Below are 7657 nucleotides of genomic sequence, written 5' to 3' on the forward strand. Positions count from 1 at the left end.
CCAAAAGTCCAGAAGCTGAAGAACTTGGAATTCGAGGGCAGGAAGCATCCAGCACAGGAGAAAAATGAAGGTCAGAAGACTCAGCAAGTCTGCACTTTCCAACTTCTGCCTGCTTTATTCTATCGGCACTGGCAGCTGATTAGATGGTGCCCATTCACATTGAGGGTGGGTCTGCCTCTCCCAGTCCACTGACGTAAATGTTAATCTCCTTTGGCAACACCCTCACAGACACACCCAGGAACAATACTTTGCATCCTTCAATCCAATCAAGCTGACACTCAATATTAACCATTACTGAGAACATTATGTTAAGTGAAATAAGCCAGGCACAGAAAGACAAATACCAAATGTTCTCACTCATATGTGGAAGCTAAAAAAAATTTTATGTCAGAAATAGAGTAGAATAATGCTTGGTAGAGACTGGGAAAGGAGGGGAGGGGAAAGGAATTGGTTAATGGATGCAAAAGTACAGCTAGATAAAAAAGAATCAGTTATTTAACAGTGTATAACAGTGTTCTATAAGATTGTAGAGTGACTATAATTAACAACTTACTGTGTATTTTCAAATAGAAGAGAGGATTTTTAATGTTTCCAATACAAAGAAATAATAAATATTTGAGGTGATGGGTATGATACTTACCATATTTGATTATTACTTATGTTATACATATATTGAAGTATCATACCCCCCTAAATATGTACAATTATTATGCATCAATTAAAAATAATAAAAGCAAAGAATAAAATTGAATGTCTAAAAGGTAAATAAAAGACACACGTATGTTAAGAAAAGTTTACACTTCCAAGAAGCTAATATTCATTACCCAAACTCTATATATGATACTTTTCAGATTTGTAATTTATTCTAAGAACTAAGGAAATCAAGGGGGGCATCTCCCCTCCTCCTACGTGGGTCTATTCATAGGTCATAGGGGCCATATCAGAATAGCTCCATTTTAATGTCCACGGGCACCTTAAAGATTCCAAAATGAATTCACAACCAAAGAAGAAGAGGAAGAAGGAGGAAGGAGGAAGAAGGATGAAGGAGGAGGGAGGAAGAAGGATGAGGGAGGAGGGAGGAGAAGGAGAAAAAGTAGCAGCAGGAGGAGGAAGAAGAGAGGAAGGAAGGAAGGAAGGAAGGAAGGAAGGAAGGAAGGAAGGAAGGAAGGAAGGAAGGAAGGAAGAAAGGAAGGAAGTCTCCCATAGTTTTACTCTAGCTAAATAACATCTATTCTGGTGAATTATAGAATGCAAGAGCTGAGAGAGAAGTAGAGAGTCTAGGATAACTCTCAGATCTCAAATTTATGCAGCATGCTGTCAATTCTGCTTCCTAAACATGTCCATCCTCCCCTCCATCCTCATTGATTTACCTAGGTTCAGACATTCATCATTTCCTAATTGGACTGCTGAACTTGGCAGTTCAAATTTTTAGTTTGTCGACTGACCTCCACACAATTCAAGCTCAGCATTGTTTTGGGTGATATATTCTATAATATAAATATGTTGAATGGTGGAATTCAATAAATATTTGTTAAGTGCTTGAATAAATAATCAAAATTAGATAAATCACTACCTTTAAACTCAGAATGTGTATAACAAACCTGGAGAAATACAGACAGACAAACTAATCTGGTTTTTCCATCTACACCATTGTATGCTTATAACATTTTTCTTAATTTGTAAAATAATTCTGTTACACTAAAATATTTTATATTTACATTTCAAATTTTAAAAGTTTTATATTTTAGCTAAGCTTTTTAACAAATTGGCACTTGGGAAAATAACACTATATGTCATGTCATACTAATATATTTAGTTGTGGTTTAATGAGGAAAAAACATTGGCAGACTTAATACGTAATCTAGGAATTGGCACCAAGTCATGACTACATCACGGTACAGGGTATGAAAAGAAGTTCCATTGTGACTTATTTTAAGAAAAGAGTTGGAAGAATTGAGTTTCCATGTGGTTCCTGGTAGCAAAGATTTCTGAACACAAAGGTACCAGCACCAGAGCACTCAGTACCATGATCACTTTGAGGAGCTGCTTATATAAATCCTGTCTTGTTCAAAACAACTTACAATTAACTATTCAAGGGGAAGTGTACCCTAAAGCGTTAAGACAATAAAATATTAAATTTTCTTTTATGTTTGGGGTGTTTTGTTTGCTATGTAATATTAAATTGATTGACCCAACAAAATAATGGAGCAGTAGACAAAACCTAGCTAAAAAAAATAATAACAACAATGACACTGATAATGATGGTGACTCTAAGGATGGTCAATTGAGGTAAAAATAAAAAGAATAAATTAACAAATAAACAAATATATTGATAGATTAATAATAGAAAGATATACCTGCTGATATTTAACTCAAACTAGCAATTCAGTTTCACCCACCACCACCTATTGCTTCAAATTCCTATGATGAATTCGGCTTTTAAAAGGCTTGTAGTTTTGTTTTTTATTTAGTTTATAAGTTTGTCTTCATTTGACAGTAATAAAAGAGGTCAGGCATGAAGGGATTATAACTAGTTTCACATCTGTACATATTTAAGAAATATCATAATATTCTTTTTTTATTATTATACTTTAAGTTCTAGGGTACATGTGCACAACGTGCAGGTTTGTTACATATGTATACTTTAAATCATCACTGGAAATCCATGAAACATATTTCCCTGTAAATGGTATTTCAGTAATGAGACAGAGTTTTACTCTTGTTGCCCAGGCTGGAGTCCAGTGGCGCCATCTCAGGTCACTGCAACCTCTGCCTCTGGGGTTCAAGCGTTTCTCCTGCCTCAGCCTCCCAAGTAGCTGGGATTACAAGCACATGCCATCAAGCCCAGCTAGTTTTTGTATTTTCAGTAGAGACAGGGTTTCACCATGTTGGCCAGGATGGTCTGGAACTCTTGACCTCGTGATCTGCCTGCCTCGGCCTCCCAAAGTGCTGAGATTACAGGCGTGAGCCACTGCACCCGGCTGAAACATTGATTTTTAGGTAGGAGAAAGTCGAAGTATTTGGCATGGCATAAATGATTACAAAATCTACTTCTACCTATCCCTCCAACTTCACTTCTGCCACTTACTTCTCTAACCTAGACCACTACACAACACTACTTGCAGTCTCTGAGCATGTTGATTGTCTCATTATTCCCATCTTTAACAACAGAACCTTAGGAAACCTCCTAAACTTCCAAAATTACTTAGTGCTCTTCCATCCCTTCACCCTCTTTCACACATATGGTGTGAAACTCCCAGCTAAAAAGTCCCTCACTCATTCACAGTCCTTGCCCTCCAAGAGCAAATTCTCTTCCAGGGAGGAGCCAGTTCAAATGAGTAAGGAAGAGCATTCTAGATCTAGGAAGCACGATTTTGTGATGAATGATTTTGACCAAAGACTAAAAGAAAGGACCAAAAGAGGGATGAGAAAAGCAATGCGGGGGAGAGGACACAGATCTACAAGATCTGCAGATGGATCACATGTTCATGGTGAAAGCTTGGAAGGAGTTTGAAAGAGTGAGTGAGCAGCAACATTTTTAATTCAGAAGGAAAAGAATGGAAAAACTTGAGTTCCCTTTTGCCCCCACCCTCACCACCTGAGTTTAATTTCTCTTCCTTCAAGTTCTTATCCTCATATACAGCACCTTATATTTACTATTTTCAGAACACTTAAAACCTTGTCCTGTGGTTATTGACATAATATTCCACTCCACTCCCACTGTACTCTGGGTCCCTGAAGTGGAGGAACAGCCTTTTATTCTGTCTTGTGTCAGACTTTAGAGCTGTTCAAGCAGGAGTACAACCATGAGGAAAAGAGGCAGGGTAAGCACAGTGCAATGGGAGGGACACAAAAGAAAAAAGTTTTGCAGTGATTACCACATCTTCTGTTTGTCTATTTGGTGACTATATCTACCAAGATTAGTTAGAATGATGTTTTAAAATACATTCTCATTAATGTTTTGACTAGCTCTGAAGATGCGGCTGGTTTTCTGGCAAGCTGAAAACCTAACCTGCTGACACTGTCGTTTGCATTTCTGTGGTGGCTCCCATGAGGTTTTTTTTTTCTTTTTTTTCCATCTGAAAGGCTTTTACCCCTACAGTTATCTAAAGATAACTAGTAATGATTTTTGAAAACTGAGGGATTAAAAAGGGTCTGCAGAGTTAGTGACAGAGCGTTAGCTGTTCCTCGTAATAACAGAGTTACGGAAAATATTTAGCAACAGAAGGTTTGTGGCTGAATCTATAACAGAGGATTATCTTTACAAAGGATCATACTTGCTAATTATTATTTTTCAATAAAAAGTAAGGAAAGCAGTTTTCAAACCTGACTATCATGGAAAGGTCATCTCCAATTCAGACCACACTGAGTGACCTTTGTATTAAGAGCACATTAGGAAAGGAGGAGAAAAAGTCATGCTGGTGGGAGGACAGTCTCACTGTATGGCGTGTGGCCTTTAAAATGACTAACCCACTGGAGCCTGACACAGTCTGAATCAGTTAATCCACAAAGCAAAATATAGAACTTACATTTTAGGTCAAGCTGTTGCCCAAGCTTGTGAACCAGATACAGCTCAACTCCTCACACTTGCTTCTCTGAATAAAATGTAATGGAAGGGCCAAGGAGAAAGCAAAAAGGAATGGACATTCTGAGGTACAAAAATTGTAGGATAGACGCTCATGCAGTTAATGATTCTTGCCACATTTCAGACTGGAAGATAGCGCTCCGTCTTTGACCTTGGAGACAATCCTTAAATATGTGCTTGCATCATGTGCTAAACATGGTGAAGAATTACCAATTTGTAAATTTCCTGAATTGAGCCAACAGATGAAACTGTACAAACAGGCTAGAGTTTCCAGAGCTAAGAAGACAAACTCTTTGAAAAACAAGGAGAAATGGAAAATAAGATGAATGACCATCAATGGACAGTTGGCAACTGCAGATGGAAAAATGAGAGGGCAACATTTACATGATGAGGCTAAGCTGCTCTCAAAAACTATTAGACTTTAAGATAAGGATTTCAAGTATATGGTAAGAATCATAATATCCTTGACACAGGGCTCATTGTCTAAATATTTTAATAGACTCTACCACATCTAGTCTACTTATGGGTCTATATTCATTGATTTTTCTTTGTTTTTTTTTTTTTTTTTTTGAGACGCATTCTCACTCTGTTGCCAAGCTGGAGCGCAGTGGCACGATCTCAGCTCATTGCAACCTCCACCTCCTGGGTTCAAGCGATTCTTCTACCTCAGCCTCCTGAGTAGCTGGGACTACAGGCACATGCCACCACACCCAGCTAATTTTTGTATTTTTAGTTTCACCATGTTGGCCAGGATGGTCTCCATCTCTTGACCTAGTGATCCACCCACCTCTGCCTCCCAAAGTGCTGGGATTACAGGAGTGAGCCACCGCAACCGGCCGACATGTTCTTATTAACTTGATGGCACAGTTGGCTGCTAGGTTCCCAGGTCATCTTCTCAGTGATTGGAGTTCTTGCTGTTTCTTGGACTCCTTCATGTCTCACCCAGTCCTAAGTCCCTTCCTTGCTTCTTAATTAATTTATGTCCTTGTGTAATATGTGGCACACCCACATAGCCATAAGGCATGTTCAGGCTGTGTGTTTTAATGTTCTGGCTTGTTCTACATTTGCTAAGGGGGCAAGGACAGCAGTAACCTGGTTGGCTCCATTTGGGCCTGGCCTATTAATTGAATTTAAAACATTCAAATTCTTATTTAGTCCCTTTTCTCCTTATCTAGATTTTTGTTTTCTTTATCCAGCCCAATTTGGTAATGTGTCAGTCTCATTTGAAGTCATTGGTAAGCTCCTAAAATAGCACACATGATTTGCCATGTCATTTATCACATCTTACCTAGCAACAGGAAATATATTTTATATGGCACAAACCAGGCAATCAGCAATCTATTGTTTTTAAGGTCCTATTTATCTGTTTTAGAGAAAATTATCATCATTTTCTATTCAGAAGGTTTGGATGCTTCCAAGTACCTGAGGCTCAATACCGCAAGTACTTTTACCAGATGTTAAAAAAAGTTGCCATTCATATTTTATTCTGAGTTTGTGGTTTTTTATTCAGAATCACACAGGTGTGATTTTTATGAGAATCACACAGGTGTTCAGTGACACTGTTTCCACATCTTTTCCTGGATTGTCAACTTCTCCCTTTTCGATGGCTATTTTCTCTGAACATACAGAATGCTCAAGAGTTTGATATTTTAAAACACCTACATCACACACACACACACACACACACACACACACATCTCCTCCCTTAACTTGATTTCCAAATCTGTCTATTTCTATGGCTCTATTTAGTTTCACAACAAAACGCTTGGTATAGTTGTCTAAGTGCATTGATTTCCGTAACTCTCCTCCCATTTATACTTCTATCCACTCTAATCTGACTTTTGCCCCACGATCACTACTTACATCCTAGTTTCCAAATTCTAAAAATACTTTTTGATACTTACCTTACTTGAACTTTCATCTTAGCAATCCATCAATAAATTGTGTGAACCAAAATCTTCAACTTGGTTTCTAAGGAGCCCAAGCTCTCAGGAGGAGCCTATAAGAGTGTGAGGAAAGAGGGGCTGGGCCCAGTGGCTGACGCCTGTAATCCCTGCACTTTGGGAGGCCAAGACTGGCGGATCACCTGAGATCAGGAGATCAAGACCAGCCTGGACAACATGGCAAAACCCCGTCTCTACTAAAAATACCAAAAATTAACCAGGCGAGGTGGTGCAGGCCTGTAGTTCCAGCTTCTCAGGAGGCTGAGGCAGGAGAATCGCTTAAACCCAGGAGGCAGAGGTTGCAGTGAGCCAAGATTGTGCCAGTGCACTCCAGCCTGGGCGACAAGAGTGAAACTCCATCTCAAAAGAAAAAAAAAAAAATAGTGTGAGGAAAGAGGAAGAGGCAAAGCAACGATGTGGTTTCAGGTGAAGTCTAGCCGCCATGAGATTCCACAGGAAGCTCTGGAACATAAATTGTACTGCAGAGCCTATTTCACCCTAAAGCAAAGGATCAGAGCTTTTGTACCCACTCCCCAGTCTGACTTTGAACTACCAGGCACAACTGGTAAGACCCTCTAATTGCCCAAGGGCAAGCCTCCAAATTGAAAGAGAACCCAAAAAATCTTGCGAGGGAACTCACAGCATCTGCTACAGCTTCCTTTCCACTTGACACTTTAACTACTGTATCTTTCTTGACTTACTCCTTTTTAGCTTCTCCAACATTCTTGGTTTATTTTCTGTTCTTCAGCATCTTGGTTTTTCTTCTTATTCCTGCTCTTTAACCACTGTTATTCCTCCAGAGTTTTCCCATTCTGTACTCTTCTTAAATGATCTCACTAACATGCCTGGCTTCAAATACCACCATTTTGCCAAAGGCTCCTGTCTTAGGTCAGGTTCCAAGAAACAGCCTGAGATGAGGATCCTTGTTAAAATTATTTATTGACAGAATGCTCTCAGGAGAAGGGAGGTAAAAGAAGCAAGATAAGGTGAAGAAAATAAGCAAGAATGTGGTCTTGTCTAGAGACTAGCTTCAGTTTGATACCATGGGAAAGCTCTGGAATGCAAAGTGCACCACAGATTTGGTCTCTCATATATGGTTTGGATGTTCATCCCCTCCAAATCTCATGTT

Source organism: Gorilla gorilla, chromosome 9 (genome assembly GCF_029281585.2).
Source record: "Gorilla gorilla gorilla isolate KB3781 chromosome 9, NHGRI_mGorGor1-v2.1_pri, whole genome shotgun sequence".
Taxonomy (NCBI): domain Eukaryota; kingdom Metazoa; phylum Chordata; class Mammalia; order Primates; family Hominidae; genus Gorilla; species Gorilla gorilla.